This window comes from Hordeum vulgare, chromosome 7H (assembly GCF_904849725.1).
Source record: "Hordeum vulgare subsp. vulgare chromosome 7H, MorexV3_pseudomolecules_assembly, whole genome shotgun sequence".
In the NCBI taxonomy this organism is placed as follows: domain Eukaryota; kingdom Viridiplantae; phylum Streptophyta; class Magnoliopsida; order Poales; family Poaceae; genus Hordeum; species Hordeum vulgare.
This window is the reverse complement of record NC_058524.1, coordinates 183575332-183585522: the sequence shown is the minus strand read 5'-3', so window position 1 is coordinate 183585522 and position 10191 is coordinate 183575332.

The window sequence follows — 10191 nt, the reverse complement described above, 5'->3', positions numbered from 1 at the left end:
TGAGAGAAGCCACTAGTAAACACTACGGCCCGGGTCTATTCACATCCATCGTTTACATCTCCGCTTTTACTTTGCGTTGTTACTTTGTTGCTTTCAGTTCTCACTTGTCAAACAATCTATAAGGGATTGACAACCCCTTCATAGCGTTGGGTGCAAGCTTTTGTGTTTGTGCAGGATCTTGAGATACTCTTCCGCCGGATTGATACCTTGGTTCTCAAACTGAGGGAAATACTTACCGTCGTTGTGCTACATCACCCTTTCCGCTTCGAGGGAACACCAACGCAAGGCTCCAAGGCCACGGGGGAAATCCTTTGCATACTTGCCTAGGAAGTCCCTTAAGGCGTAGCTGTTGCTGAAGGATTCCTGGCGCCGTCGACACAACTATTTCTGGCGCCATTGCAAGGGATACACAACAACCATCAACATTCAGAGTGAATAGTTCTTCTTGAGCCCCATGACCACGTTCGCCAACCACTCGGGGTGGTAGACCTCGGGGATGAACATGACAGCTAGGAGCCGAGAGATCTCCTCGCCGATTGCCCTAGACTTCTCCACGGAGGAGCGGCGTAGGTGTTCCTTGACGGGCTTGACCTTTGGGTGCACTCGAAGGTGATTCTCAGCCAGCTCCCTCGGAACCCCCTGCATCCCAGTTCTCACGGAGGAACTGGATGAGCTTGGCTTCCCATTTTTCTCCGAGTGAAGTGGAGATGTTCATTGTAGAAGCACTCGGATCAATGGGGTGAACGTGGACCTGCTTCGTCTCACCGGCCGACTGAAAGGCACACTCAGTACCGACAATTTTGACTGGATCAGATCTATGGTGTCCACGGCCTTCTTGTACCCATCAAGCTCGGCTGCGAGGACCTGCTCGTTAGCGACCCTAGAGCCTTGCTGGAGGCATTCCTCGGCAACCTTCCAATTGCCAGTCAGCGTGATCACGCCTTTCGGCCCTGGCATCTTAAGCTTAAAATACACGTAACATGGGCGGGCCATGAAACGTGCGAAGGCGGGCCTACCTAGGATGGCTTGATAGATGCTGCAAAAGTCAACCACTTCAAAGGTCAACCTTTCCTTGTGGAAATTTTTCTCGCTGCCGAATATGACGTTCAAAGTGATCAGGCCGAGTGATTCGGCCTTCTTCCCAGGGATGACCCCGTGAAACTGCATGTTACTCTTGCTTAGCCGGGACAACGGGATATCGATGGCTTTGAGAGTGTCCATGTAAATGATGTTGAGTCCGCTGCCAGCATCCATGAGGACTTTCTGTAGTCGGAACCCATTGACCGCTGGATCGACAACCAACACTTGCCTCCCGGGGGTGGCTATGTTGGCCGGTTGATCCAAGTGGTCGGATGCGATGGGCTTCTTTGCCGTGTCGAGGTACTTTGTGTCTGCTGGGTCTGCCATGTTCAGCTCCAGATTGATAGCCTTCAATCGGCTCTTGCTCTCGACGTGAGAAAAGATCATGAGGGTCCCCTCAATGTTAGGATACCCGGAGGCGTCCGCTGGGTCGTCCTCATCTTCCTTGTCCGCGGAGGGCTCTCCGCCCATCTCCTTCTCGAGCAGACGGCAGTCGCGAGCCGTGTGCGTGGCGGGGATGGTTGAAACGCTCAATATGTGATCCTATCCTTATTTTGGCATGAGGGCCTCGACAGGGATAGAAGCGCATCTCGTTGTTTCGTGAGAATGGATATTGTTACAAGTACATGTACAGAAGAGATGAGTATATGGAACTGGCTTACACTTGCCGCAAGCTACAACAATATCACTTCAATACATCAACATATTCAATCACCATGTAGAAGAGCAGGGTCCGGCTACGGACGAAAATAAACAATAAAAGAACGACGTCCATCCTTGTTATCCCAGGCTTCCGGCCTGGAACCCATCCTAGATCGACGAACAAGAAGAATAAGAAACTCCAAATATAACAATCATCGCGCCCACGTCAAAGCATTGCTTTACCTCTACTTGCAACTGTTGTTGTAGTAATCTGTGAGCCAGAGGGACTAAGCAATCTCATTTCCAAAGGTATCAAGACTATCATAGCTTAATGAGTGAGGTGTGCTTAAGTGGTGAGGTTGCAGCAAGCGACTAAGAAATTATTTGAGGTGGCTAACTTACGAGTACAAGAATAAAAGAGGGCTATGATCTACGCATAGCGGACGGGATCTAAGAATGATCAAAAGAATGATCCTCAACACCTATTTATGCCAGTCATAACCCCACCGTTTTCTCTTCCGGATGCACAACTCACGAGAAGAGACAATCACGGTTAAGGACAAAGTTGGCATATTTTAATTAGGTGTACTTCAAGTTATCTAGAACCTAATGTTAAACAAAGCTTCCAAGTTTTCCACATGACCGCGGGAATGACTTTTAGAAAGATTTAACCTTGCAACGGTGCTCCAACTAGTTCATCACAAATTACCACAAGCCACATAGAAAGCCTCGATCACGAAACTCATGATCTCCTCATATTCCTTAGTGGAAAACCTCAACTGTGAGATAGCACAAAGCATCACTCGAATCCCGATGCACAAGATATTTCGAAAAAGGTAAAACAAGTCCAGCAAGGCCGCCCACGTGTCGACGAACCCGATAGGAGCCGCGTATATCGTTCTCAGGACACGACCCGATGGGTCACAATACGAGTAAAGCCAAACCCCGAGTTGCCCCGTGGTGCCCCTTAGTCTGCCCTTTTCTGACCAACACTCATGAGGAGCACTAGCCCGAAGGTTGATTAATTATCCACGGGGTCCAAAAAGTCCCTATGCAATTTTATTAGGTTATTAGGCAAATATAGTACCAATGTTGGACCTTGCCAGACCTGTTTTAGACTAAAACGAATTATCAAGGGGTCCCCATAACAACCCCGTGCGTGTTAGGAGCGCTCAATTATGGAACATAACACCAGTAGCCGAAACTAAGGCGGCAAAGGTGGAACAAAACACCAGGCTAGAACGTCGGACCTTCCACCTTTACCAAGTATATAGGTGCATTAAAATTAAATAACAATTATATGGTGATATAACAAGGAACCCATGTTCTCACATGTAAGCAATTGCACCTGCAACTAGCAACGCTATCAAAAGATCAAAAGGCTGAGTAAGCAATAACATAGCCAAACAGTGGTTTTCTAGGTTGTAGCAAGGTTAAAGGTTTTCATGGCAATGTTGAGAGGCTGACATTTAAGTGGTAAGCAGCAAGACATAGAGAAAGAAACGAGACAACTAGCATGGCAATGATAGTAATGGTATCTAGGGAAATGATCATCTTGCCTGAGATCCCGCTTGGAAGATGAACGAATCCGTGAAGCAAACGAACCAACTCAGTCGAACAGATCCTCACATTCCGACACGCTTGCATAACTCTATCGAGAAGTAGCAAACCGGAAACAAGAATCAACACACGATATTCACTAGGCACACACACGATATGATTCACAACCTAATAGGATGCATGTCCATTTCAATTATGCAAGGCATGGCATGGCAATTCACAACACTCAAACACTACACATTAAGTGAAGCTCCATATGCAACGAGTTGCATATTGACAAAACTCCATATACAAATGATTTAGTTCACTCCCGTTTAGGTACACGACAATTTTAAAATGTTGTCAACATGGGAAGAGGCGAAGCATGTGATTCTACACGTCATTCTAGTCAGTTATACATATAGAACATCTCTAATAGAGTTACAGTTTAACAGATACGTGCAACACGAGATTGTATACATGAATGCAAAATGCATGCAAATGGCGGCCACGACACGTTCCGGTTCCAATAGCTCGATGAGATACCGATGCAAACGAACTGGGAGTGTATGCGTATCGTGCCAAAGAATGATGAGGTGATCCCGGTTACCGGGTTTCCATGTGCCGGAGGCATGAATATGAGGTACCTGCGACTAACAAAATACTACGAGGTGCAAAAGAAAAAAAAACAAAGACAAAATAATTGGGCCTATCGGATTTGACCCCAGGACCTCTCGGGTGGAACTTGTGGCGCCAACCATCAAGCTAGGAAGAGAGCTTGTGACCAAAGGCCTTTGCCATTTATAAAACAGAGCAAGAGCTGATCCTCCGGCTGAGGCGAAAAGTGCAAAATAATATGAAGTTGCGGGGATTCAAACAGCAGACCTCGTGGTTAAAACGGAGTGCAGCTAACCTGTAGGACGTGCTTCCAATATGTTCAAACCATGGTCTATATCTAGTTGAACTAAATCGAACCTGACTGAGAACAAAATAAATACAACAAAATAAAATTAGGGGCGGTTGGGATTTGATCCAGACCCCTCGAATGTGGGCACACGGAAATGACCAGCTCGGCTAGTAAGTAACTTATGACAATGGATGGGATTAGGGAGGAATGAACCATACCATGGCGCGAATTTGACAAAACCGAAAATCAAAACAGAGCAGCTCTGTGCCATGGTCGGGGATGCGGTGGCTCGGACGATACACTGCTTGGTGACGGAACGGGCGAGGCTAGCCAAATCCGAAGCGGGACGGTTGGGGATGGATGGATCCGGCCCTCGGGGCACCGAATCCGGCTACTCCTGTCCATGGCCGGTACTTTTGCACCTACAGGTTCCATGGCGAGGCACATGCTAATGGGGAAGTGGTTTGATGTGATGAGGTGAGGAAGGGGACGCTACTTCATGGTGTGGTGGAGGCGGTTGGAACGTCGTAGATGGCCGAGGCGGCCGATTCCGGCCCTACAACGGGGTTCTGGGCCGGCGAGCCAGACCTTGAGGCCATGGCGGCCATGGGGCTTCTGTGCTCTTGCTGGACAAAGAGAGAGAGAGAGAGCCGAGGTGAAAGATAGGTGAGGAGCAGAGGGGGAGATAGAGAGCACAAAAGAAGGAGAGGGGGCGAGACACGGCTGACTTGGAGGTGGTCGCCGGGGACGGCCGGTCGGCGAGGCCACTGAGCGGAAGCGGGCAGAGGAGCTCAGGTGCTCCGCTCCAGATGAGGAGCTCCATGCAGCTAGTGGGGTCGAGCGGGCACGGGGCTCCGTCGGCTGGAGGCATAGGGGTGGCGGTGACCTGTGGCTACCGCTGCTGCTAGGCATGACGCTCGCTGCTGCTTGTTGCTGCGCGCGATGCTTGCGGGGAAGCTACAACTGCGGGCGAGCGGCTCTGGTTGGCCCGATGCAAAAAGTGAGGTGGCTGGCGGAGAAAACGAGGTTGGGATGCGAGGGAGAGGCTGCGGTCGCCCGGGCGTGTCCGGTTTGACCGCGGACATGTCTGGTAGGTGTGGACTTGGGCGATTTTTGGGCCGTTGGATGAGGATCCAATGGTCCAGATTAAGCACTGGGGTAGGATTTCGTGGAAGAGAGGAGGTGGAGCTAGAAGGTGGTGTTTTCTAGGGGGCTGGCTGCAAATTGGCTAGGGGGAAACCCTAGTGGCGTGAGAGAGCTCTCTCCATGGGATGGTTCTTACATAGGGTTTGGTCTATGGTGGGATGAACCTCGTCCGTCCGATCGTGATCTGATGACTACGAACGAAGGGAGTGACAAGGTGGTCTAGTGGGCTGTATAGTTGGGCTATGTAGGGGTGAGAGGAAAATGGTACGGCCAGTGACAAAGTTTTAAAACACCGAAACATCCGACAATTAAACCGCCAATAGTGTCGCTATAGGTTTAACGGTTTGGGTATCAAAGGAACTCCGATTGCGACGAAATTTGGCACGCGACCTACCTACAGTATATTAAGACCGCACACCAACTTTGAATCCAATCCGAGAAAGTATTACACAAACTTTTAAAAAGAAGATTTTAACGATACCGCGTGTGCGTGCGTGTGTGGTTGGTCCCGAAACGGTCAACAAAGGAAAACGGAGAAAACCGGCAACTAATTACGGATGCAAGTTTTGAAAACAGATGACAACGGAGTGCCGATGCAATGCGGATGATGCGAATGATTCCATGATGAATGAAACAAATAATCTAATCACATGGCGGCAACGGAATAAAAGCGGAATCTTCTAGAGTGTCGGTCCCGGGCTGTTACAACTCTCCTACACTAACAAGAGATCTCGCCCCGAGATCTAAGAATGAAAAGGGGAAGAGGAAGAAGAAAGCAATAGGTTAAACTTAGTTGCTTCTAGAAAATCGAGTGAAACTAACAATCCTTGAAGGTTGCAAAGAGGTGAATAATGACATGAGGAACAAGGAAGAATTCAAACAAAATTTCGACAACACTTCGGTAGGAAAGAGGGCAATTTTTTGATAAGATGGAAAGATCTTGAGAAGATTCACAACAAACTAACTAAATTGATAAGCAATGCAAGAACTTAGAGGGGCATAACACTCTTGTGAAATGAAAAAGAAAGGAAAGAACACGATCTTGATGAGACGAGACATACTCTCAAAGAAAGCAACACCATGATACGTCTCCAACGTATCTATAAATTTTGATGGTTCCATGCTATTATCTTGTCAAACTTTGGATGTTTTGCATGCCTTTTATATATTTTTTGGGACTACCTTATTAACTCAGTGCCAAGTGCCAGTTCCTGTTTTTTCCATGTTTTTAACCCCTTTCAGAGGAGATTTTGAAACGGAGTCCAAACGGAAGAAAATCCCCGAAAAGATTTTTTTCGTAACGAAAGAAGATCAGGAAGCTTGAGAGCCAAGGGAGGGGGGCCTCAGGGGCCCCACAAGCCCCACCCCGTGGCCAGGGGGAGGCCGCGGCCCACAGGCTTGTGGACCCCTGGGCGCCCTCTACCCTAGGGGTTGCGCCTATAAATACCCTAAAAATCCTAAAAAAATAGGGAGATCATCGAAAGTACTTTTCCGCCGCCGCAAGCTTCTGTCTCCGCAAGATCCCATCTGGGGCACGTTCTGGTGCCTTGCCGAAGGGGGGATTCGAACACGGAGGGCTTCTTCATCAACACCATGACCCCTCCGATGATGCGTGAGTAGTTCACCATAGACCTACGGGTCCATAGCTAGTAACTAGATGGCTTCTTCTCTCTCTTGGATCTTCAATACAAAGTTCTGCATGATCTTCATGGAGATCTATCCGATGTAATCTTCTTTTGCGGTTTGTTTGTCGAGATCCGATGAATTGTGGATTTATGAGCATATTATCTATGAATTTTATTTGAGTTTCTTCTGATCTCTCTTATGCATGATTTCATATCCTTGTAATTCTCTTCGAGTTGTGGGTTTTGTTTGGCCAACTAGATCTATGATTCTTGCAATGGGAGAAGTGCTTGGTTTTGGGTTCATACCGTGCGGTGACCTCACCCATTGACAGAAGGGGTAGCGAGGCACACATCATGTTGTTGCTATCAAGGGTAAAAAGATGGGGTTTTCATCATTGGTTTGAGATTATCCCTCTACATCATGTCATCTTGCTTAAGGCGTTACTCTGTTCTTCATGAACTCAATACACTAGATGCATGCTGGATAGCGGTCGATGTGTGGAGTAATAGTAGTAGATGCAGAAAGTATCGGTCTACTTGTCTCAGACGTGATGCCTATATGTATGATCATTGCCTTAGATATCGTCATGACTTTGCGCGATTCTATAAATTGCTTGACAGTAATTTGTCTACCCATCGTGACATTTGCTATTATGAGAGAAGCCTCTAGTGAACACTATGGCCCCCGGGTCTACTCCACACCATATTTTCAGCCTTACACTTTTTACTTCGTTGGAGTTTCCGCCTTCAGATCTCACTTTGCAAACAATCTTGAAGGGATTGACAACCCCTTTGAAGCGTTGGGTGCAAGCTTGTTTGTGTTTGCGCAGGTACTCTGGACTTGACGAGACCCTCCTTCTGGATCGATACCTTGGTTCTCAAACTGAGGGAAATACTTACTGCTCAAGTGCTGCATCACCCTTTCCTCTTCAAGGAAAAAACTGACGCGAACAAGAGAAGTAGCAAGAAGAATTCCTAGCGCCTAGGAAGGAGTTTTTTTTACCGTAGCAGAAGGATTTCTTGCGCCGTTGCCGGGGAGGAAGATCAAGTCAAGAACCCATCGGAGTAGGTGTCGCAAACTCATCTCTTGCATTTACTTTGTTTGCCAGTTGCCTCTTGTTTTCCTCTCCCCCACTTCGCCAATTTGCCTTTATTCGTTTGCTCTTTTTCGTTCGCCCGTTTCGTTCGCCTTTTCTCTCGCTTGCTCTCTGTTCGTCTGTGTGGGATAGTCTACCCGTCCTCATGGCTAGATCCACCCCTTCGAACGATACTCCCGAGAGCGAAGTTCTCAATTTCAAACAAATTGAGGAAGAAAACTTAAAGGACGCTTGGTATAGGATTTGCAATGCTCAGAGTAGATCTACTCATAAGCAATCCACTACCGTCTTGCTTCGCAGATTTTATGTGGGTGTTTCTCCTTGGAATAGGTATGTTCTTGACACCATCGTAGGTGGAAATTTCTTGGGTAGCCATACCGTTGATTCTTACGGAGCTGTGATAAATTTGGTAGGCTCACCCCCACTCATGGTTAATGGAACTACCTTCACTCTGGAACATGTGATGCGTAGGCTGGACGTCATTGAAAATAAAGTTGCTACAATCGAACTCATTGAGAATTTGGATAAAAAGATCCACAATCAAATCAGTCAGTACGGATCCAAGGTGGGAATGGTTTTGAAAAATTTAAAGGAGAAGGAACCCACAGTTAACGAAAAGCTAGGTCATGATTCTGCTAGGATTAGGAAACTAGAGGATGTTATAACCAACTTGGGTTCCGCTTTTGCCGCTGTGCAAAATACTCCAAATTTTGCCGACAATAAGGTCACCAAGTCTGTTTTTGTTCCCAAAAATAGTGGTGAATCATCTAGAAAGAAAGATGAAAACCTTAAGATGATAAGTGATCACGCTACTTATGGTTTGAGCACCAAAGACGACGATACGTGATTCTATCGCTTTTATGCCTAGCTAAGGGCGTTAAACAATAGCGCTTGTTGCTAGGCAACCCAATAAATTTATCTTTTTCTTTCTGTTTTGTTGCATCCACACTTTCATAGTTCTGTTGTGATTGTGTTTTTTGTGTTTGAGCCAAGCAAAACCTTTATGACTAGTCTTGGTAATCGTTGTTTGGTCCTGCTGGAAAAATAAAGAAACTTTCGCTCACGAGATGATTTTTCATTTTTATTCAGAAAGAGATTTTGAGCTGATTCTTTTTGCTGCTGGTTGATATGCCTTTTTCCCAGGCCGTCGTAACTTTTCAGATTTTGTGAGGTACCAGAAGTATACGAAGTATACACATTGCTACAAACTGGTCTGTTTTTGAGAGATTCTGTTTTTGTTGAGTTGGTTGCTTGTTTTGATGAAACTATGGTTAGTATCGGGGGGTACTAGTCATGGAAAAGTGATAATACGGTAGCCCAACACCAATATAGATAGAATTCAAGTTTTCTATAGTACCAAAAGAAGTGGTAGTTTGTTTTCTTGTGCTAATGTTATGACGAGTTTCTGTTTAAGTTTTGTGTTATGAAATTTTCAAGTTTTGGGTGATGTTCTCATGCACAAAGAGATAAGGAGTGGAAAGAGCTCAAGCTTGGGGACTCCCAAGGCAACCCAAGCCAAATTCAAGGACACCAAAAAGCCTAAGCTTGGGGATGCCCCGGGAAGGCATCCCCTCTTTCGTCTTCATCCCATCGGTAACATTACTTGGAGCTATATTTTTATTCACCACATGATATGTATTTTGCTTGGAGCGTCTTGTATCGTAGGAGTCTTTTCTTTTTGTTGTGTCACAATCATCCTTGCTGCACACCTTTTTGAGAGAGAGAGAGACATACACTCATCATGATTTTGCTAGAATGCTCATAGTGCTTCACTTATATCTTTTGAGCTAGATACTTTTGCTCTAGTGCTTCACTTATATCTTTTGAGCTAGATACTTTTGCTCTAGTGCTTCACTTATATCTTTTAGAGCAGGGCGGTGCGTGACTTTGTAGTTGGCTTATGCTATGAAAGTAGTCCCAAATGTGATAGGTACCCAAAGAGGATGCAAAAACCTCCATTTTCATGTGCATTGAGTAGAAAGAGAAGTTTTGATTCCTCTCAATTAGTTTTGAGACGTGGATTTGGTAATATTAAGAGCTATGTTAGTAGGGTGTTGTGAATCTAGAAATACTTGTGTTGAAGTTAGTGATTCCCGTAGCATGCACGTATGGTGAACCGCTATGTTAGGAAGTCGGAGCATAATTGATCTATTGA